Source organism: Ursus americanus, chromosome 3 (assembly GCF_024610735.1).
Source record: "Ursus americanus isolate L20-20 chromosome 3, mUrsAme1.1.p, whole genome shotgun sequence".
In the NCBI taxonomy this organism is placed as follows: Eukaryota; Metazoa; Chordata; class Mammalia; order Carnivora; family Ursidae; genus Ursus; species Ursus americanus.
This window is the reverse complement of record NC_142129.1, coordinates 93,223,485-93,247,241: the sequence shown is the minus strand read 5'-3', so window position 1 is coordinate 93,247,241 and position 23,757 is coordinate 93,223,485. Positions and strand designations below refer to the sequence as shown.

The 23,757-nt window shown below is 39.6% G+C and overlaps 1 protein-coding gene across 4 annotated transcripts in view; it reads left to right on the top strand.

Moving 5' to 3' along the window:
* The first annotated feature begins 11,052 nt into the window (after positions 1–11,052).
* Positions 11,053–23,757, top strand: part of COA1 (cytochrome c oxidase assembly factor 1) — an 84,463-nt gene continuing 71,758 nt past the window's right edge. For 2 of the 4 annotated variants that reach the window (XM_045793517.2, XM_045793518.2), the window contains exon 1: positions 11,053–11,208. The gene's annotated coding sequence lies outside the window, so the exon portion shown is untranslated. Of the gene's footprint in view, positions 11,220–13,778; positions 13,870–23,757 lie in introns of those variants that run through there. The other 2 variants (XM_045793519.2, XM_087861214.1) reach the window with 2 other exon arrangements.

The following is a 23,757-nucleotide window of genomic DNA, read 5'->3' as shown; positions in this document are numbered from 1 at the left end:
TTTACTATCTTAAAGTGCGCAGTTAGTGATACCGAGTACATTCACATTGTTGTGCAATGATTACCACCATCCCTTCCCCGGGCTCCTTTTGTGAAACTGACACGCTGTACTCATTAAACAGTAACTCCCCCTTAACCTTGTCTTTATGATGCCATCACTCTTAAGTACCTCCTGTAAGTGGAATCTACAGTATATGTCTTTTAGTGACTGGCTAATTTCATTTAGCATAATGTCCCCAAAGTTCATCCATATCACCCTATTATAGAATTTCCTCCCTTTTTAAGGCTGAACATTTAAGGCTTATCCATCCATCCATTGATGGACACTTGAGTTGCTTTCACAGTTTAGCTATTTATTGTGAATATTACTATGAAAAGGGGTGTACAAATGCCTGAGATCCTTTTGATTTTTATATATATATGGAAAAAAATATAAATATATATATGAAGTATATACCCAGAAGTGGAATTGTTGGATCATATGGTAATCCTATTTTAAATTATTTGAGGAACCACCTACTGTTTTCCATAATGACTATACCATTTTACATTTCCACCAATAATGTACAAGGGTTCCCATTTCTCCACAGCCTCACACACACTCATATTCTGTTTTCTTGATGGTAACCATCCTAATGGGTATGAGGTTGTATCTCATTATAGTTTTAATCTGCATTTCCCTAATAATGTTGAACACATTTTCTTGAGCATGTTGGCCATTTTTATGTCTTCTTTGGAGAAGAATCTATTCAAGTCTTTTTGAATCGGGTTGGTTGGTGTTGAGTTTTAGGAGTTCTCTATATATTCTGGACATTAATCCTTTATTAGATATATGATTTGCAAATATTTTCTGCCATTCTGTGAGTTACCTTTTTACTCTGATGATAGTGTCTTTTGATACAAAATATTTTTAAATTTTCATGGAGTCGATTTCTCTAATTTTCCTTTTGTTACCTGTGCCTTTAATGTCATATCAGATATCATTGCCAAATCTGATATCACAAAACTTTTGTCGTATTTTCTTCTAGAAATTTTATTGTTTTAGGTCTTATTTTGGTCCTTGGCCCATTTTGAGTTGATGTGGATATCCAGTTTTCCCAGCACCATTTGTTGAACAGACTCCTTTCCCCATTGAATGGACTTGACATTCTTGTCAAAAATCATTTGACCATATATGTGAGGGTTTATTTCTGGGGTCCCTATTTTATTCCATTCGTTGATATGTCTGTCTTTTTGCCAGTACACACCGTTTTGATTGCCTATAACTTTGTAATCAATTTTGAAAGCGGGAAGTGTGAGTCCTCCTCCTCTCTTGTTCTGTTTCAAGATCGTTTCGATGATTCATGGTCCCTTGATATTCCATGAATTTTAGGATGAGCTTTGCTATTTCTGCAAAAAAAAAAAAAAAAAGTCGTTGGAGTTTTTGTTGGGACCAAATTGAATCTGTATATTAGTTTGGTTGGTATTGACACTATAATGATATTAAGTCTTCTAATACATGAACATGGGATGTGTTTCCATTTATTTACATCTTCTTTAATTTTTTTCGGCAAGGTTTTGTAGTTTTCATCGTGCAAGATTTTCACCTCCTTAGTTAAGTTAATTTCTAAGTATTTTATTCTATTTAATGCTGCTGCAGAATTAAATTATTGTTGTCATTCTTCTCAGATTATTCATTGTTAGTGTATAGAAATGCAAGTGATTTTTGTGTGTTGACTTTATCCTGCTACCTTCCTGAATTCACTTATTATTTCTAATAGTTTTCTGTAGGATTTTAAAATTTTCTACATATTAGATCATAGTATCCACGAACAGAGATAATTTTACTTCTTCCTTTCCAATTTGGAAATAATTGGAAGTCAATAACAAAAACAAAACTGGAATATTCACAAAATTGTGGAAATTAAACAATGCATGTTTTAAACATTGTTTTCTTTCTTCTGTTTGCTCATGTCTGTCTTTAACTCCCTCTAGGGAATTTTCCATTTCAGTTATTGTAGTTTTCAGCCCTAGAATTTCTTCTTGTTTTCTTTTTAGGTTTTCTATGTCTTATTGGTGTTTCCATTTTGTTCACATATCATTTTATTTATTTTACCTACATCTTCCTTTAGTTCTCTGAACATATTTAAGACAATTGTTTTAAAGATTTTCTAGTATATCTCCCTTTTTAAGGACAATTTCTGTTATATTTTTTCCTTTGAACGAGCCATACTTTCCAATTTCTTTGTGTGCCTTATGATTTTTTTGTGCAACACTGATCATTTGAATCTAATAGTGTGGTAATGCTGGAAATCCGATCCTCCCCCTTCCCCAGGGTTTGCTGATTTTAGTTATTTTTATTATTTTTTAAATTTCATAGGTTGCTTTGTGGTGAGGATCAACCTGAGGTGTAAATTTAATGTCTTCTCAGGTCTTTTTTGAGCCTTTTCATAGAAATGTGCAACCACTTTCTAATTTCCCCCATAGATGCAGTTGTTTTTTATGTCCTAGTCTTTAATGTCTGCCCCCCCCCCGAAAGGGAAAAGGCAGAAAAGGAATGGGGGGAAAGGCATTGGCCCTAAAATTCCCCTGAAAGTCAATTCAGGTTGAGGTGGACAGGGCTTGCAACAACGAAGGGAATTGCAACAACAATGGCTACTGACCTCTTAGTCTGAACTTCTGTGATTTTAATTGGCAATCAGTGATCAGAATACAGATATTTTGCAGACAGATTCCTGGCTTCTGCAAGCTGAATGTAAGCTGCTACAGGAACACATGCCTAGCTGCCTGCCATGTGGCTGGGGATAGGGGATGGGGAGCTACTACTGTGCTAAGAGCTGAAATGGACTGAAATTAGCACAATTTACCAAAGCCAAGTCTTCTCCTGTATGTTGCAAGCCTTCATCAGACTCTAGAATTCCAAAAATAGTTGCCTCAGACAGATTCTGCCAGTGCATTTATTGTCCAAGTGGGGAAACTGATTTCTGATTTTTCCTACTCTACCGTCTTCCAAGAATCAGGATTCTGGCCTGTAAGGTTGACTGTTTTTTTCCTCAACAAAGAGTTCTTATCCTTTATCCTATGACCTAATAAGCCTGCTTAACTAAATGAGGTTTTCATTCAGTGTGGAAAGAGAAGGCAAGCCTTTTTATCTTGGCTTTAAATTTTTATCCCCAGCCCATACCTGTCTCCTGAATTCCATACTCTTCTATCCAGCTCTCTACTTAATATCACCTCTTGGATATCTAAAATAGGTATCAATCATAACATGTCCTAATCTGTGCCCCTGAATTTTCCTCCCAAATTTACCTTTCCCAGATTATCACCACATCATAGGCAACTTCAGCCTTCCAGTTGTTCAGGTCAAAAACCTTGATGTTATCCTTCACTCACCTTTCTTTTCTATCCCATATCCATGGGTCAGGAAATTCTGTTGGCTGGATCTTCCTAACATGTTTAGAATCTGATTACCTTTACCCATACCTCCATCATCTCTCACTTGAGTCACTGAAGTCTCTTCTCTGGACTTCCTGCAGTTTATTCCCATGCAAGACAAGAATGACCTTGAAAAAAATGAAAGATCATGTCCCTTCTTTGCTCAAACCCTCCGGTGGTTTCCCATTTAATTCAGAGTAGAAGCCAAAACACTTAAAAGGCCCTACAAGGCCTTACATGATCTGTTTCTCCTGCAGCCTCATCTACTGACTATGACCCTCCCCTTGGATCACTCTGGTTCAGTCACTCTGGACTTCATGCTTTTCCTTGAACAAGACACACAGGTTTTTGCCGTAATGCACTGGCTGATCTCTCTCTGGAATGCATGGCTGATTCCCACTCTTTCTGATCTTTGCTCAGATTCCATCTCAGTGAGAACTACTTTGACCTCTGTATTCAAAATTATCACCTGCCCTGCTCCTAACTTCCTTAGTTTACTGTATTTCTTCCCATAGCGTTTATAACTTCTAATGTATTCTATTATTTATGTATTATGCTTACTGTTTATTGTCTATTGCTCTATCTATCTTAATACTTCCTCTTGTGTCATGATATACCCTTTCTTAAAAAATAACTGCACCAAAAGGATGCCATATTTTCACTGGCAAGGCCTAGGTCATAAACTAAATTCAGGGATCTGAATGCAAGATCACTTTAAATATGCAGAAGAGATGGTTCACCAAAATGGAATGCTGAACTCTGTTATTAGAAGGAGAGCTGCTGGCGAAGCAAAACCCACAGATCTTCACTTGCTGAGTCAGACCAGCATACCCAGAGGAACTTTGAAAAAGCCTGTGAGAGGGGCCGCATGTGTCCTCGAATATAGAGTGTAAGGATAGAACAACTAACACCCTAACTTTCTGGAAATGATGTGTTACAAACGTGTTAGTTTACTTCTCTTAATCCTTGTGAAGTCTGATTTTATGTTCAGTTTCTACCCCTTTTTTGAATAAGAACTTCCCATTGTACAAAGTAGTTGCCCTCTTTGGCCTAAAGGACTCTGGCAGGTTGTGGGGACAGTAACAGACTGCCTTAGTCCACAAGTAACAGAAAAACCCCACTAAAACATCGTTAAAAAACAAGGAGCTATGTTAGACCTCCAGTGCCATTTCTCGGTCATTCTGTTTGCACATGTCCCCCCTTCAATGAGTAACAGATTTTGTATAGATTTTGATTAAAACAACAGGGTACACTAAATGTAGGATCAGATCTTCAAGGATATAAGAAGGAATCAAAGTGGAGAGAAGATTTGGTGAAGAAATCTCTGATGACTTCTTATTGTGCTGTGAGTTTCCCTTTCTCCCCATTTGAGAAAAGCTGCAGCTAGCCTATTTCCCTCATATCACAGCCACGGGCTACCAGAGTCCGGCTGGGGAACCAGAGTACCAGAGTCAGTACACTTGGGGGACTCTCTGGACTGTTATCTATCTCCCACGAGGGAGAGACAGGCCTCAAACAGCTGGGGTGGACAAGCCAGCTGTGTGCTGCTGGGCTGGAGTTGGTCAACATGCACATAGCGTCAGTAGTTCATAGGACACATTGTGTTTCCCATGGATCAGGTGTGGGCCATGCGGGAGAGACAGTTCTCTTGGGTCCAGTCCAGCAAAGCTGCCTGAAGGGGCCAATGGATGCCCTCAGCAAGAAGCTGGAGGTGAATGTCAGATTTGACTTTCCCAATACAAACATCCCGCTAGACTTAGCCCCATCTTTGATAACTTCATTTTAGAGCGGATCAAAACACATTAACTCCAAGCTCCAGCTCCCTCCCTTCTAAGTCATCTGAATGCAGTTTTAAGGCTCTGTAACCCATTGGTTAAAACTAGTCCCATGGCTCCATCTAACTGCAGGACAGACTGGAGAATATAGGGGACCAAATGGAATGTTCAGCAGGTCATACTCACTCTGCCATCTAAGGCCATAATGTAGTCCAGCATTCTACAAATATTTATTGGGCATATACCAGGAGCACTGGTATAAGGCCCTAGGAAAATATGTTGAAGAAATAGTTCTAGATGACAGAGCTTTGAGGGTGTTGTAGTTTTGGAAGCATGTCAGGCAAAGTCAGGAGAGAGCAGTATCCAGCATATACTGGCCTGATTATGAATCTTCTAAGATACCACCTGAGGAGGGGGGGCCTATGAGGGTAGGAGTGATCATCTTGAAAAACATGGGGAATAAATGCAAATGTGACCTTATTTATAGAAACAAGCAAGGAAAATTTGAGGATATAAGAAACATACCTATATATTCTAAAAATTTTGAATGTGAGGAACACACAGCTAGGGAAGGATGACCACATTGTCCATTAGAACAGTAAAACCCTTGTGCCTTTGAGAGAGTTACATACGGATCCCCTTTAAGATTTGAAGGGATTCCTCCTTTCCTGGGAATACTTCTTAGGAAAACTGCCTCTATTTTATGCTGTTTAAATTGCCCGCCCAGAGAAATGGCTCAACTCCCTGCCTCATCGTTTACCTCTCTACCCCTTCAGTTTCTTCCACAACTGACATTGGGCTTTCTTTATTGACTCCTTGTATTAGCCCATATTTTCCCTACTCTCTGCAAAATGGACTGACTAATGCGAAATACTCACAGCTCTAGTATGGCACGTCCACTTTTGTACCCACCACCTGGGCAATGCTTACCAAATAGTGAGTGAACTGTTATGGGTCTCAACCCCTAAAAAGGGGGTGTATGTTATGTCCCCTGAAAAAGGTCTGTTGGAGTCCTAACTCTCAGGAGCTCAGAATGTGACCTGATTCGTAGTTAGAGTCTTTAAAGGTATTCAAGTTAAAGTGCGGTCATTAGGGTAGGCTCTAATCGAATATCCCTGGTGTTCTTACGAAAAGGAGAAATTTGGATGCAGAAATAGATATACACAGAGAGAAGACAGCCATGCGAAGACAAAGAATTGGAGTAATACTTCTATAAGCCAAGGAACACCAAAGGTTTCCAGCAAACTGGAAGCAGGAAGGGACAAGGAAAAATATACCCTTTACAGGTTTCATAGAAAACATGGCCTGCTTACACCTTGATTTCAGACCTCTAGCCTCCAGAGCAGTGAGACAATAACTTTATGTGGTTTTAAGTCACCGAGTTTGTGGAAGTTTGATATGTCAGCCATACAAAGCTAATACAGTCTGTGTATGCAAATGCCAGTATTAGTTATTATAATTATGTCATTTAAGTAAATATATAAATATAACAAAGAATTAATATTAAAAGAAGCTATTGTTTCTAAGATTTAAGTTGAATGCTTTAGAAAGACTTGACAGAAGTGAATCTATGTGAGGGGCACCTGGCTGGCTCAGTTGGTAGAACATACAACTCTTGATCTCAGGGTCATAAGTTCAAGCACCATGTTGGGTGTGGAGCCTACTTAATTAAAAAAAGAAGGAGAAGGAGAAGACAAGAAGAAGGAGAGGAAACAAGAAGAAGGAAGAAGAAGGAAGAAGGAAAGAGAAGAGGGGAAGAAGGAGGAGGAGGAGGAGGTCGAGGGGTAGAGGAGGGGGAGGGGAGGAGGAGACGAAGAAGAAGGACAAGAAAGAAGGAGAAGGAAGGAGGAGGAGGAGGAGGGGGAAAAGGGGAGAAGGAGGGGGAGGGGGAAAAGGAGATGGAGGGGAAGGAGAAGAAAGAAGAAGAAGAAGAAGGAGGAGGAGAAGGAGGAGGAAGAGGAGGAAGGAAGAAGAAGGAAGAAGGAAGAAGAAGAGGAGGAGAAGGAAGGTGGTGGTCTTTGTAAGGTTTGGCACTCCAATTGCTTTGAAAGTATCTTAAAGTTCTCCTTTAAAGAAATAAAAAGTAGAAATCTTTCATGATTTTTGGTGTCATTTATGCAGTAAAGATGATATGAAATGCTATACGCTCAAATGCCTTGAGCCTACAGAAAAGATTGGCAAACAAATACACATTTATGTGTTTTAAGTTAAAGTATCTGAAATATGTGTATATCATTTTTAAGTAATTCTCCATCTTGACTCTTTAGGTTAATCAATCATTTACATGCAGAATACATGAGTAAGAGGGCTTCCACTGTATTGTGGCTAGTTTGGAACAAGATATGAATTTGAACTTGGTTCTATGAGCCGTGCATCTTGTGCAAGCTACAAAATTTTTCTAAGTTTTAGTTACTTCATTTAAAATGAAAATAATACTACTAATGAGCCACAAGTATTGTGAAATTAAATGATACAATCTATTTAAAGTGTCTAAAAGTATTAGATATTTTTCTATTGAAAGTGAGGGAAAACCCAATCTACGATGGCTTAAACAAAAAATAGTATGTAGGAGGAAGAGTTAAGATAGTGGAGGAGCAAGGGGACCCTAATTTTGTCTCATCCCTCGAATACAACTAGTTAGTTATCAAATTATCCCGAACCCTGGAGAAATCAATCGGAGATCTGAAAAAAACAAATGCTGTCAAGTCTACCAGGAGAAAAACTGGTAGAACTTCCACCATTTGGAAGGTAGGGGATGCGGAGACTTGGATCCAATGTGATACAGCTGAGGATCTGGTGGAGAGGAGGGAGCCTGCTTCAGAAGGCTACCCCGAAGTATTAGAAGCAGCAGAGTGAAAAATTGGAACTTTTAAAAGTCTGTCTCAGTGGGGGACAAGCCTGGCTTAATGGTGCTCGGGTGGTGAAGCAGGGTGGAATCCCAGGTGGAACGGCATGGTTGGAGGATCTTTGGGGTTGCAAGAACGGGTGGTGCCTGAGTGTGGCAGAATTTCCAGGCATAGGAGCGAGGAAGCTCTGAGAACAGCAAGTCTAGGTACCAGCTTTTTTCTCTGTGATGCCATCAACTGTGAACCGCTGCACAGTCATGTGACCGCTTTCCTGGGAGGGGTACAGCAAAAGGCAGAAGTATGACAAGATCCCCTCCCTCCCCCAGGAGGAACAGCGTGGGTCCCTGCCATGGGAGTCCCTAAAATGTAGAATTTTGAAACTCAGTCCAGCGCCTGAAATAAAAACGCTTAGTCACAGGCCGGGTGAACAGAGTTCTGATGGAAACCAGGGAAACAAGAGGGATTGATTGCTTTTCTGTGAGGGCTCACTGAGGAGTGGGGGGTGTGTTTTCAGCCCTGGGGCTGGGGCGGGGAGGAGGCAGCCATATTCATCCTGCCCTTCAGTGCTCAAAGCCTTCAGGGAGCAAGACAGCACCACCTACTGGAGTCTGGGGCCACTTACATAGAACCCTGCCTCCGTGTACACTGGAGGCTCTTACACACTAGGGCAAGTTCACTGGAGAATCAGCAGCAACGGGCCCCTCCCCCAGAAGACCAGCACAAATAACCCATTGTCACAAAGATTACTGATCATAAAGGGCTGGAAAGTTTCAGCTCTTGGGGAAAACAATATATAGAAATCTTTGTATTTTTTTTTTAAGATTTTATTTATTTATTTGACAGGGAGAGACAGAGAGGGAACACAAGCAGGGGGAGTGAGGAGAGGAACAAGCAGGCTCCCCGCTAAGCTGGGAGCTGGACTTGGGGCTCAGTCCCAGGACCCTGGGATCATGAGCCAAAGGCCGACGCTTAACCGACTGAGACACTCAGGCGCCCCCCAGCAGCATACTTAATGGTAAAATTCTAGAGATATCCCATTAAAAGTAGAATAAGACAAAGTCTACTGTCTTCACTATTATTAAATACTTTTATTGGAAATAACTGGTCAGTACAATTAGATATGAGAAATTAGAGGTATAAAATTTGGAAAGGAGTAAGGTAAAACTTTATCTCAATGACATGATTGTAATCACGGAAAATCTAAAAGAATCAACTCCAAACAATAAAACAACTTAGTAAGGTAGTAGAATATTAATATACAGAAAATGATACATCCATGTATATGAACAACTACCATATGTAGTAACTTTATTCTGATTCGATAGTTCTAGGCGGCTGCTGAGAGATAGACCAGATATGCTGGGCTCGACCCGGTTGCTATTGAGTACATTTCTCAAAGTAGCCATTTCACCACTCAATATTACCTCTCATTGACAGCACTATAGCCAACCCCCCCTCATCTCTCCACCTCCTGCCCCTGTCCTGGCTCCTTGGAAGTTAAGAGGTAGCAAAACATATCCTTTCCTTAAATATATAGGAAAGAGAGAGAGAAAGTATCAGCTAGGATACTCGTGGCTGTAAGAAGATCCCTGTCTCAAGCTAACTTAATAATAACTAATATTTTTGAGCATTTACATCACCAGTGCTAACTTCATTTAATCGTCATATCATCTCTATCAGAAAATAAGGAAACGTATTAGATATCCCCACAAGAACTTCAGAAACACGGGGAGCTCCAGATTTGAAATGACATTAAACTTGACTAGTCTGGTTATGGAACATACCAAATTTAGGTGACCTACCAATACTGAGACTCTACTTTTTGGAGGAAAGGTACTTGGACTTCAAACTTGACGTGAAAAAAGTAAATGATGATAGTAATAGTGGGTGATGATAATGTGAGAAAGAAAGGCAGGAGAAATTGATTTCCTTAGTACATGCTGCCCATTGACAAGTCCTTGAAACCGGCAGAGTGACATTCCTCTAGGGACTCAACTGCCTTGATGTTGACACTTTGCTAAGGGCAAAATGCAATCCTAGCCCAACCCTCAGGACCCTGTAGGTCTTCTAGAACATAAAAATTCCTTTAGAAACTTCCTTTATCTTTACTCCACAAGACACAAGTTAGCAATCATCCTCCAAGCATATGACCCCTGGATATATATCTGGAGGGTCTCATGACTAAGGTTTTATAAGACAGTAATAAATGACCTTTTCCCAACAATAAGTAACACACTCAAGGTCCTGGAAACCTTGTTTCCAAAATTCCTTAGAGACTTATGCTATCCCTAACCCCTTCCCAACTTGAAGGTATATAATCACCACCCCTTACCCACCCCATTGCAGCTTTCTGCCCACAGGTCCTGTCCCTGTACTTTAATAAAACCACCTTTTTGCACCAAAGACCTCTCAAGAATTTTTTCTTGGCCATTGACTTCGAACTCTAACATCTTTCCTACATCAATGACAGCGGTGGAATGATCAAAATGACAATAAGGACAGCTAACGTTTATTGATTACTTACAAAGTGCCAGACCCTATCCTTAAAACAAATGTACGAGATAAATTCTATTATTCATTTTACTACTTAACTCAGGTAGTTCACATTTTTTTTCTTACCCTTGCATTCCCTTGAGCACAGTAGGAATTTAATAAATATTTGGTGAATAAAAGGAAATTTAGTGTTGCCAAATTTCTCAGCCGAATGGGGCAAGACGGACTTCAGAGCCAGAGTGGGACTCAGATGGCCGGTGGTTTCATGTCCTTGGAGGTCAGCCAAAGCGCCAGATCCGTGCCAGGAGCCATATAAACCAGTGGTTTAAATTTCCTCGACTATCGCTGCTGGACTGAATGTAGGCTGGGGCGTAACGGGGACACAGAAAACAGAAAGAGGGGATCTGAGGCGGGGACACCATTCCCAGGGAGAGTCCGAGCGTCAGGGAAGCTGAAGCCACAACCCTCCCCCTCCTCCGGGGAATCTCGGCCGGGGCCTCGGGTTTGACAGATTAGAGTTTGGAGGCTGGCGGCCGCAGGCGCGTCCTGACGCTCTAGACCTGCGAGGATGACGCACCGGAAGTCTCTACTGCTCCTCTGGGCATACTCGCCCGCGACCTTTTTCCGTCCCTTCTGCGGCGCCGGAAGGAGAGCACAAACGTTCTGCTGCGTGCTGCTCAGGTCCGTGACAGGTTAGGTTCCGCGTGGGTCCAAGCGTTCCGGTCTGTTTTACCCTTGCAGATGTTTGTTCCCTCCGTCTGGGCGGCTGCGTTTGCGCTCCGTGTGGGCTGCTGCAAGGGCACTAGTGCCCTTGGATCACCTCCTGGCGGCTGGCGCCCTCGCCGGGTCGCGCGACCTCCCGGCCGTATGCTTGGTGTCCGGGGGCCCGTGGTGGGCTCAGCGCCTGGGGGTGCTGCTGCAAAGTGCTTCCTCGCTCCCCGGGCTAATGAGGCCGTGAGTGGCGAAACCGTGGCCTTGCCCTGCAGTCCGTGTCGGGCGTTTGTGAAGAGTTGGAGTCCTAAAAGGTGGAATTGGGCCCTTTGTTGGTGGTCCTGAGTTACAACAGCGTTGAGGAAGACGCTGCCTAGATGATTGTAGAAATGTTTCCTGATAGTGGTCCTAGTGATTTTTGCCCCCGTCACACTTGAACTCCATACAGGGTTCCGACAGTAGAAATGATTTTTATTGTTAGGGACGGGACACAGGTGCAGTATGAGTGTCAGTCGGTGTGTTGTGTATATTAAAAATCCGTAAAGATTCTTATATTTTAATACTTGCTTCTTGAATCTTTCACATTCTTACCTGTGGGGTATTGCTCTACGTTTAAGACGTTTTATTGCTCTGTTTCACCTTTCTATGGAAGTGACAACTCTACTTAAATTTTGCACAGACAGAACACAGATCCGATTGTGTTATTCCCATGCTCAAAATCTTACTGACCTTCCTGTTGATTCCGGATAATACAAATTCCTTAGCCTGGCTTCCAGACCTTTCAGTGTCTTGCTAATGCTGAGTTTTTCAGTCAACTCTCCTTTCATGGAAAACACACCTACACATACACACGCTGTATGCAGGGATCTCATCACTTTGGGTATGACAACGTTTTACAATGCTTTACCTGCCTTTTGAAGTTTATTTTTCCATTCCATCAAAATTTATTGAATTCCCAATATTGCCAGGCGCTGTTTTAGGAGCTAGGAGTATATTAGAAAAAAATCCTTGTAAAAAGTAACAGCTTAATTGAGATATGGTTCACATATCCTAGAATTTACCGTTTTAAAATATGCATTGATTTTTAGTACGTTCACAAAGTTGTGCAGCCATTACTGCAATCAATTTTAAAACGTTTTCATCACCACCAAAAAAAGCTCTGTACCCATTAGGAGGAGTCTTCTGATCTTTCCCCTACCCCACCCCATTTCTACCCCTTTGCAACTACTAATCTGCCTATTCTGGAGAGTTCATATAAGTGATATGATGCAATATGCGGTCTTTTTTGATTATTGCCTTTCACTCAACATTCATGTTCATCCATGTTGTAGCTTGTATCAGTCCTTCATTCCATTTTATTGCTAGATAGTATCTCATTGTATGGATATACCACCATTTATTTCTCCATTCGTCAGTTGGTAGACATTTGCGTTTGGGCCATTGTGAGTAATGCTGCTACAAACATTCACGTACAGGTTTTTGTGTGAAGAACATGTTTTTTTTTAAAACTTTATTTTTAATTTATTTTATTTTTTAATTTAAATTCAATTAGCCAACATATAGTACATCATTAGTTTTTGATGTCGTGTCACTGATTCATCAGTTGTATATAACCCAGTGCTCATCAGATCACATGCCCTCCTTAATGCCCATCCCCCAGTTACCCCATTCCCTCCCCCCCCACCTCCCCTTGAGCAACCCTCAGTTTGTTTCCTGGAGTCAAGTCTCTCATGGTTTGTCTCCCTCTCTGATTTCTTCCCATTCAGTTTTCCCTCCTTTCCCCTATGCGTTTCTCTTGGGTATATACCTAAGATTAGAATTGCAGGGTCATAGGGTAATTCTGTGTTTCACATTTTGAGGAACTGCCAGACTTTTCCAGAGCATCTATATACCATGTTATATTCCCATCAGCAGTATATGAAGGTTCTGATTTCTTCATATCGTGGTCATTACCTGTTTTTTGTTTTTAATTCTAGCCACCCCATGTGACGTGATGAGCACTGGGTGTTGCATGCAACTGATAAATTATTGAACACTACGTCTGAAACTAAGTACGTAGTATATGTTGGCTAATTGAGTTTAAATTAAAAAAAATTCCAGTGGTAAACAAATTCTAGCCATCCTAGTGGGTGTGCACCGTGTCTCATTGTTTTGAATTGCATTTCCTTGATGGCTAATGATGTCGAGCATCTTCTTATGTGCTCTCAGCCATTTGTATATATTTGGAGAAATGTCTATTCATATCGTTTGCCCATTTTTTTTTTTTAAAGATTTTATTTATTTGACAGAGACAGAGACAGCCAGCGAGAGAGGGAACACAAGCAGGGGGAGTGGGAGAGGAAGAAGCAGGCTCATAGCGGAAGAGCCTGATGTGGGGCTCGATCCCATAATGCCGGGATCATGCCCTGAGCTAAAGGCAGACGCTTAACCGCTGTGCCACCCAGGCGCCCCTGTTTGCCCATTTTTAAAATTAGATTATTTGTCCTTTCATCATGGAATCGTAAGAGTTCCTTTTTTTTCTTTTTAAAGATTTTATTTTTAAGCAATCTCTACAACCAACGTGAGGCTCGAACTCATAACCCCGAGATCAAGAGTTGCATGCTTCATCAACTGAGCCAGCCAGGTGCCCCTGTAAGAGTTCTTTATATATTCCAGGTACAAGTCATTTATTAGACACGCGACAGTCTTGTAGATTATGATATAATTCCTTTAAATGAAAAGCACATGAGATTAATTTTTACTCTTCCTGGAGACCAGGTTATAGGTCTGTGTGGGTAATTCAGAGAGTCAGGTGAACAACAACTTTAATTTGTAGGGGACCAGGCCCAGGAAAACATGCCGTGAAGAATCTGTGAGCAACATCTTAAGAGTTGAAAAATGAAGCAGGGGGAAACAGTTTATATAATTTGTCCGTTCCTTATTGAGTTTTGTCTTTTCCTTCTTGATTGATGGGAATTCTTTGTGTAGAGAATTGACTGTTTTTATTGATTGTTTAGCTATGTGTCAGGTATTTTTGGTCTGTTTTGTATCTTTTACTTTACTAATGTTTTGCATTGTTGTGTAATCAGGACTGTCAGTGTTTTCCTATAAAAGGCCTCCATGGGGGCGCCTGGGTGGCACAGCAGTTAAGTGTCTGCCTTCGGCTCAGGGCGTGATCCCGGCGTTATGGGATCGAGCCCCACGTCAGGCTCCTCCGCTATGAGCCTGCTTCTTCCTCTCCCACTCCCTCTGCTTGTGTTCCCTCTCTCACTGGCTGTGTCTATCTCTGTCAAATAAATAAATAAAATCTTTAAAAAAAAAAAAAAGGCCTCCAAGTGGCAGTTTGGGATACTGTTCTTAAATTATAGGGGTTATATAAACCGACACTGGTTAATGTGATGTCTGAGTCCCTGGTACTGTATTTAACTTTATAGCTTTTATTGTTTCAGACACTGGTGCCTCCCTATCTCTCTGCCTTGAAAAATACACTATAATCTGCTTTAGCTTTGTTGGTTCATTTAATTTTCTATTTCAAACATAATCCTAGAAGCTATTCCCATATTCTCTTATTCATGTTTAATATCCTGCATTAGATTTGTGACAGCCATAGCGGACAGTTGGTCATCAAAGAGTGGGTGCTCACCTCATACTAGGGTCATCACATAGTGGGTAGTCACCTCTTCTAACAGCAGTTTATTTAAAGATATTATGTATGCAGAGCTCCAATGTAACTATGCTGCTTCTATATTGAGTGGGGCATGCTGGAGATAGTAGTTTTATAAAATCCTATTAAAATTATTTTCATATTTTTCTCATTTCATTGCATTAAAGGTAGTGGTAAAAAAGTCTTTTTAGGATCTCTGAGCATTTTGAGAAACTGAGGAAAGCTATAGAACAGACCTTCCTAGAAAAAGTTGCATCTCTGTTTTACATACGACGTCCAAGGCTTCATTATTACCCTTTGGCCTGATTTGTGAGGAGGACTCTTATTATATTTCTTGACTCAGTGTTTGTTTACCTCAGGTTTTTTTTTTTTTTTAATTGTAAAATATACATGTCATGAAATCTAGCATTGTAAACATCTTTACGTGTACAATTCAGTGACCTTAGGTGACATTGATGTTATTGCACAACCATCGCCACCATCCAGTTTTTGTCTCCGAGTTTGACTAGTCCAAGTACCTCATAGAAGTGGAATCATACAGCATTTGTCCTTTTATATCCGGTTAAATGTCTTTAAGGTTCATCCGTGTTGTCGTATATTGCAGAATATCCTTCCTTTTTAAGGCTGAATAATATTCCACCGCGTGCGTGTATCACATTTTGTTTGCCTACCTGTTCGTTGACAGACATTTGGGTTGTTTCTGTCTTTTGGCTTTTGTGGGGGTACGAGCATTGGTACACAGATACCTGTTCTTTTGGGCGGGTACCCAAAAGTGGAATCACTGGATCATAGAGTAATTCTCTGTTTAATTTTTTTTGAGGAACTGCACATATATTTCAGTGGTTTTTGTCATTCACATAAAATACGAAATTGAAAGGAATGGTATTATTTAGGCATATAGTATCATGTTTACCTTTCTATAAATAAAAGTCAAAGAGCCATCACCTAATCGAAGGGATATAGAAGTTTTTGTCTTAGGACATGGGGCTCTTTGAGCTTATTAAAATTATTAGAATTCAGACTAAATGAAAGGTTTACTTTGATAGTTTCTCAAATCCTAAAATTCTTTATAATTCATGCTCTTGTTTTTTTTTTCTTAATTCTATGTTTTTAATGTTTGGGGGCAAGTTACCCACCATGGCAGACTAAAATGGAGGTCATTTTGAATACTTGTATAGTTCCAAAGGTCTGGATTACCCTATTATTCTGTTGCTCTAGGTGGATACTTTGGCAGTTATTCTGGTATGCTGTGAATACTGCTGCTTTTGACAGGGGAGTTTTCCTCCCCCACTGCAAAAATATCCATGACATTTATTAGTGAAGAATGAGAAGTTGCTGTTTACTTTGGGGTATGGGCTGTAACAATGATGAGGGAATATTAAGGATTTGTGAAAGATGTTGCAATTGGAGGAGGGGGTATTAGGGAGCGTCTAACAGGCAGCAGGCAATTTCAATTCTCTAAGGTTTGGTTGAATTATACTGTTGTCTTTTTTTCTACATTTCCCCATTGGTCTCAGGGAGGTCACAGTTATTCAGAGGGATCCCAATACCCACAAAAATGTACAGTTCCAACATCAGGGGAGTACTTGAAAAAATAAAAGTGCAGTAAATATAATTTATTTCATTCTTTTGCATGTGGCTGTCCAATTTTCCCAGCACCAGTTTCCTTTTTGTTGAAGAGACTATTGTTTCCCCACTGTGTGTTCTTGCCCCCTTTGTCATACACTAATTTACCATATAAGTATGGTTTTATTTCTGTGCTCATTTCTGTTCCACTGACCTGTGTCTGTTTTTGCGCAAGTACCATACTGTTTACTGTGTAGTATAGTTTGAAATCTGAGATTGTGATAACCTCCAGCTTTATTTTTTATCCAGATTGCTTTGGCTATTCAGGGTCTTTTGTGGTTCCCTACAAATTCTGGAGTTATTTGTTCTAGTTTTGTGAAAAATATTACTGGTATTTTGATGGGGATTGCATTGAATCTGTAGATTGCTTTGGGTAGTATGGACGTTTTAACAATATTAATTCTTTCAATCTATGAGTGTGGAATATCTTTTTCATTTATTTGTGTCATCTTCAGTCTCATTCACCTGTTTTCTTACAGTTTTTAGAATACAGGTTTTTCACTCCTTTGGATAAATTTATTCCTTGGCCTTGGCATTTCATCTTTATGATGAATTGTAAATGGGATTTTTTTTCTTAATTTCTCTTTGTGCTAGTTTATTATTAGTGCATAGAAATGCAACAGATTTTTGTATATTAGTTTTGTGTTCTGGAATTTTACTGAATTCCTTTATTCTAATAGCTTTTTTTTTTTTTTTGGTGTAGTCTTTAGGGTTTTCTACGTGTAGTATCATGTCAGTTGCAAATAGTGACAGTTTTACTTCTTTACCAATTTGGATACCTTTTATTTATTTTTCTGTGGCTAGGACTTCTAGTACTGTTACATGAAAGTGGCAGGAGTAGGCATCCCTGTCTTGCTCTCGATCTTAGAGAAGGAGCTTTCAGCTTTCACCATTGAGTATGATGTTAGCGGTGTGTGTGTTTCAGAAATGCACTTTATTATCTTGAGGCATGTTCCCTTTATACCCACTTTGTTGAAAGTTTTTATCATGAATGGATGTTGAATTTTGTCACATGCTTTTTTTGCTTCTATTGAGATGATCATATGATTTTTGCCTTTCATTTTGTTAATGTGATGTATCATTGTTGATTTATTGTGGATATTGGACCATCCTTACATCCCTGGAACAAATCCCACTTGATCATGGTGAATAATCCTTTTAATGTGCTGTTGGATTCAGTTTACTAATATTTTGTTGAGGATATTTGTATCACGTTCGTCTAGGATATTGTTTGTAATTTTTGTGTGTGTGTGTGCTGTTTTTGGTTTTGGTATAGGGTAATGCTGGCCTTAAAAAATGAATTTGGAACCATTTCTTCTTTGAATTTTTGGAATAATTTGATCTTTAAATGTTTAGTAGAATTCACGGTGAAGCCGTCTGGTCCTGGACTTTTATTTGTTAAGGGTTTTGTGAATCCTGATTCAATTTCATTACTAATTATCAGTGTGTTTAGATTTTCTATTTCTTCCTGATTCCATTTTGGAAAAATGTATGTTTTTAGGGATTTAATAATTTCTTCTAGGTTGTCCAATTTGTTGGCATATAATTATTTATAGTAGTGTCATAATCCTTTGTGTTTCTGTGGTGTGTGTTGTAACTTCTATTTCATTTCTGATTTTATTTTAGTCCTCTTTTTCCTTGATGAGTCTGGCTAAAAGTTTATCAGTTTGTTTATCTTTTCAAAGAACCAGCCCTTGGGTTCATTCTTCTTTTCTGTTGTTTTTTTTTAGAGTCTTTACTTCATTTATTTTCACTCCCATCTTCATTATTTCCTTGTTTCTACTAGCTATGGGCTTTGTTTTTTCTTTTTCTATGTTCTTTGTGTACACATAAAGAAGAACAAGAAGTTTTTCTTGTTTCTTGAGCTGGGCCGGGCCTATATTGCTATAAACTTTCCTCTTAGTACTGCTTTTGCTGCATTCCAAAGATTTTTTTTTTTTAAAGATTTTATTTATTTATTCGACAGAGATAGAGACAGCCAGCGAGAGAGGGAACACAAGCAGTGGGAGTGGGAGAGGAAGAAGCAGGCTCATAGTGGAGGAGCCTGACGTGGGCCTCGATCCCGCAACGCCGGGACGCACGCCGGGATGCCCTGAGCCGAAGGCAGATGCTCAACCGCTGTGCCACCCAGGCACCCCTGCATTCCAAAGATTTTGAACGATTGTGTTTCCATTTTCATTTGCCTCAGTTCCATTGGTTGTTTAGTACCATGTTTAGCCTTCCTGTGTTTGTGTTTTTTCCAGTTTTATACTTATAATTGATTTCTAGTTTCATACTATTGTGGTCAAAAAAGATGCTTGAATTATCTCAGTCTTCTTAAATATTGAGATTTGTTTTGTGGTATAACATGTGCTCTATCCTGGAAAATGTTCCCTGTGCATTTTAAAAGAATGATGGGTCCTGTTTTTTATCCATTCAGTCACCCTTTGTCTTTTAATGGAAAATTTAGAACATTTACATTTAAAGTGTTGATTGATAGTTATGTACTTATTGCTATTTTAATTGTTTTCTGGCTGTTTTGTAGTTCTTCTGTTCCTTTGTGATTTGATGAGTTTCTTTAGTGGTATGCTTTGATTCCTTTCTCATTATCTTCTGTGTTCTACTATTTTTGCTTGGTGGTTACCATGACGCTTATATGTAAAAACTTATATTTATGATAGTCTATTTTAAGTTGATTAACAAGTTTAAATGCATTCTAAAGCTCCACATTTTTACTCTTTCTGCCATGATTTATGTTTTTGATTATACATTTTATATCTGTTTATTTTGTGTACTGTAATTATTATAATTATAGTTATTTTTACTATTTTTGTCTTTCAACTTTCACACTAGCTTTATAAGAAATTAATCTTCTACCTTTACTACATATTTACTTTGCTCAGTGACAGTAATACTTTCGTATGTTTTCTTTTTAAATTAATGCCCTTTGTTTTCAACTTAAAGAGATCTTTTTAACATTTGTTGTAAGGCCAGCTTAGTGGCAATGGACTCTTTTAGCTTTTGCTTGTCTGGAAGACTTTATCTTTATCTTTCCCTCAATTCTTTGCTGGGTACAAAATCTGATACTCTTATGGGGGTTCCTTGTTGTATAACGAATTATTTTCCTTTTTCTCCTTTTAGATTCTTTTCTTATCTTTAACTTTTGACATTTTAATTATACTATATCTTGATGCGGATCTCTTTGGGTTTATTTTATTTGAAACTCTCTATGATTCATGAATCTGGATGTCTCTTTCCTCAGGTTATGTTAAGTTTCCCCATATTATTTCTAAAAGTAAATTTTCTGCCCCTTTCACTCTCTGTTTTCTTTTTGGGACCCTTACAATGCAAATACTAGTCTACTTGATGTTGTCCCAGAAATCCCTTAAGGTATCTTTACTTTTTTTCATTATTTTTTCCCTTTTGCTGCTCTTAATGGGTAAGTTCCTCTGCCCTGTCTGCAAGTTGACTGGTCCTTTTTCTTCTGCTTTGTCTAGTTTGCTGTTAAATCCCTATAGTATATGTTTCCGTTTAATTATCGTATTCTTTAATTCTTTGACTTCTTTTTGGAATTTTCCCATATTTTCTACCTCTGTTGAAATTCTCACCGTGTTCGTCCATCTTCTTCTGAGTTTGGTTAGCATCTTTATGACCTTTGTGATCTTCACTTTGAACCCTTTATTAGGTGAATGATTTATCTCTGTTTTTAATAAGTTTTGTGTTCTGTAGTCTTGTTCTTTCATTTGGAGTATATTCCTCTGTTTCTTCCTTTTGCTTGCTTAGCTCTCTGTGTTGAGTTCTGTACCTTAGATGAAACACCTATTTCTCTCAGTCTTGAAGTGTTGGCCTTGTGTAGGAGATGAATCTTGTTGTTCAGCCTTCGCCCTAGGTCTCAGTTATCTCTTAAACCTTTGTGATTGCCCAAGTAGCCCATTTTATTCTTAGTAGTTCCCAGTAGTTGAGGGTGTCTAAGACCAGTATGCCAAAGGGGAGGACCTCAGTCAGCACCTAGATTCAGGTGATTGATTGGGGGCCAGACTCTCAGGCAACAGCTTTTAAAGTATGCAAATATATATATATATATATATATATATATAGTTATATATAGTTATATATAGTTATATATATATATATAGTTATATATATATAGTTATAGTTATAGTCCCATGGGACCACTAACGTAAGCCCTGCCAGGCAGTCTGGAGGTGTCCCCTTGCCAAGAGTCATAAAAAGCAGAACTCAGATGAATGTAAACTTTCTGGGAAATACTAGTGAGCTGTAGCAAGGCATAAGGAGAGTGTAAAAATGGTGTCCTCCAGCTTTAAGTACCTTTTAAAGAGTACTGGTGTAGCCTTCAGATGTGTGCCAAACCTGAAGCTCCAGGACTACCAAGTAGGCCTTTCATGAAAAGGCAAGGGGAATGTTTCAGTTTGCTGTCTGGGTATTATCTTGGGGGTGATAGTCTCCCACGATATGTTTCTAATTATTATGGTCCTGTGGGACCCAGGAAATGCAAACTCCCGTTGCCACCCGAGCCAGGCAATCAAGAGATATCTCCAGGGATTCAGATGTAAAAATCAGGGACCAGACTCTTTACTAAGTTTTTATCAAGTGTAGTGGTCAAGAAAGTGTAAAATCAACACAGTTCCTTTTTACGTTCTTTCAGAAATTCACAAATTTCCTCACAAACTTGATTAGGAATAAAAGCGTTGTGTTAGTGATGTTTTCCAACAGGTGGCAGTGTGGTACTATAGTAGGGCGTAATAATAAAGACTGTAATGTTGCTGCTGCTGCTGCTGCATCTTAAAGGTTTTATTTATTTGAGAAAGAGAGACAGATAGCGAGAGAGAGCGCAAGCAGTGAAGAGAGGGAGAAGCAGGCCCCTTGCCAAGCAGGGAGCCCAACACGGGGCTTGATCCCAGGACCCTAGGATCATGACCTGAGCCGGTGGCAGATGCTTAACAGGCTGAGCCACCCAGGAACCCCTGTGATGCTTCTTATCAGCTGGAAAATAATTGCTTTAAGTTTTTATTTCAAAAAAAACAATGAAGAATTTTTTGAGTTTTTATTTTAATTCCAGTTAGTTACCTACAGTGCTGTATTAGTTTTAGGTGTACAGCATGGTAATTCAGTAGTTCCATACATTACCCTGTGCTCATCTTGACAAGTGCATGGGATGTCTTTCCATTTCTTTGTGTTGTCTTGAATTTTTTTCATCAGTGTTTTATAGTTTTTAGTCTACAGGTCTTTTATCTCTTTGGTTGGATTTATTCCTAGGTATCTTACTATTTTTGATGCAATTGTAAATGAGATTGTCTTTATCCGTAATTTAAACGAGGAGGAAAAAACCCTAAGGTATAACACTACAGAAAAGCAAAGCAAACTGTGAAGTGAAGAGTGATCTAATGTTCTCAAAGTAGAAACGTGTGACTTTCATTCAAACTTTACACTAGCATGCTGCCAGGGTGCCAGCCGGCTCAGTCAGAAGAGCACGCAGCTCTTGATCTTGGTGTCATGAGTTGGAGACCCACGAGTCAACTTTATTTTATTTTATTTTATTATTTATTTATTTATTTATTTATTTATTTATTTATTTATTTATTTATTTGACAGAAGTAGAGACAGCCAGCGAGAGAGGGAACACAAGCAGGGGGAGTGGGAGAGGAAGAAGCAGGCTCCCAGCGGAGGAGCCTGACGTGGGGCTCGATCCCATAACGTCAGGATCACGCCCTGAGCCGAAGGCAGACGCTTAACCGCTGTGCCACCCAGGCGCCCCTACTTTTTTTTTTTAACATGAGCCTTTTGTGGCAAGAATAACTCCAGTGTTATGAATGAATCTTTGTCATCGATTCTTATCTGTGGGGCTTCAGATGTTTTATTTTCTGGCCTTCTCTATCATGTATGGGAACCCTATTCATAACATTCCCCGCAGTTGGTGGTGTTGATTCATCAACAGATGGAGCATATGCAGAAGAAAGTTAGCGATTTTGATTGCCAGCATCCTGACTTTGAAGATTTAATGGAGATTTTCAGTGAGAAATGATGAAGTGGAGCTCGTGAGACATTCACACGTAGATGACTCATAGGTTTTCAAGCCTAACCCACCCAAAAAGGGATTCTTCTTTTCCTTACACTTCTGGCAACTTATGTCTGGCAGTATATACTTCCCTGAGGACCGGGACCACCATTTATCCAAATGCTCATACAAAATATCTGGGATCATCTTCAAGACCTCAGCATTCTTTTGAATGCTCTTCAGTAGAATTTCTCAAATGTAGTCATATCTGCTTCTGTCATCCTAATCCAAACTACTATTGTCTCTTACCTGGATGCTACTTCCTAATTGGTCTGCCAAAATGTATTAGTAACTCCACTTTATTTTTCACACAAGAGCCATTTGAAGAATAGAAGATCTGATCGTGTCTCCTGCTTGAGAACCTACTATTATTTATTATTATACTTAGAGAAATATTTAACTTGAACCACAATATTTATCCTTCCTGAGCCTACCCTGTGATCTCTCTGCTTATTGCTACAGTCTCATATCATGCCGCTTTTCCCTTGCTCACTGTGCTCCATCCTCTCCGATGTTCCGTTCCTAGATGGGAGGAAATGAGGCAAATAGATGCAGGGAGGCTTGTTTTTTTTTTTATTCCTTCAATATTTTATTTATTTATTTGACAGAGAGATACGCCAAGTAGGCACAGCAGAAGGCAGAGGGAGAGGGAGAAGCAGGCTCCTTGCTGAGCAGGGAGCCCAACACGGGGCTTGATCCCAGGACCCTGGGATCATGACCTGAGCCGAAGGCAGACACTTAACCCACTGAGCCACCCAGTTGCCCCGGGAGGCTTGTTTTTTTTTTAATTTTTTAACCTGCTTTTTTTTTTTTTTTTTTTTAAGATTTTATTTATTTATTTGACAGAGATAGAGACAGCCAGCGAGAGAGGGAACACAAGCAGGGGGAGTGGGAGAGGAAGAAGCAGGCTCATAGCAGAGGAGCCTGATGTGGGGCTCGATCCCATAACGCCAGGATCACGCCCTGAGCCGAAGGCAGACGCTTATCCGCTGTGCCACCCAGGCGCCCCTGGGAGGCTTGTTTTTAAGCTAACCTACATTTTAGATAAAGAAAAGGAGGCTTAGTAACATATTAAAATTTGTTAATAGACAAATTTATAGACATTTTTATAGCAATCAGGAACCCATCGCTCTGCCACTTTTCAACTTTTCATAGACATTTTTATAGCAATCAGGAACCCATCGCTCTGCTACTT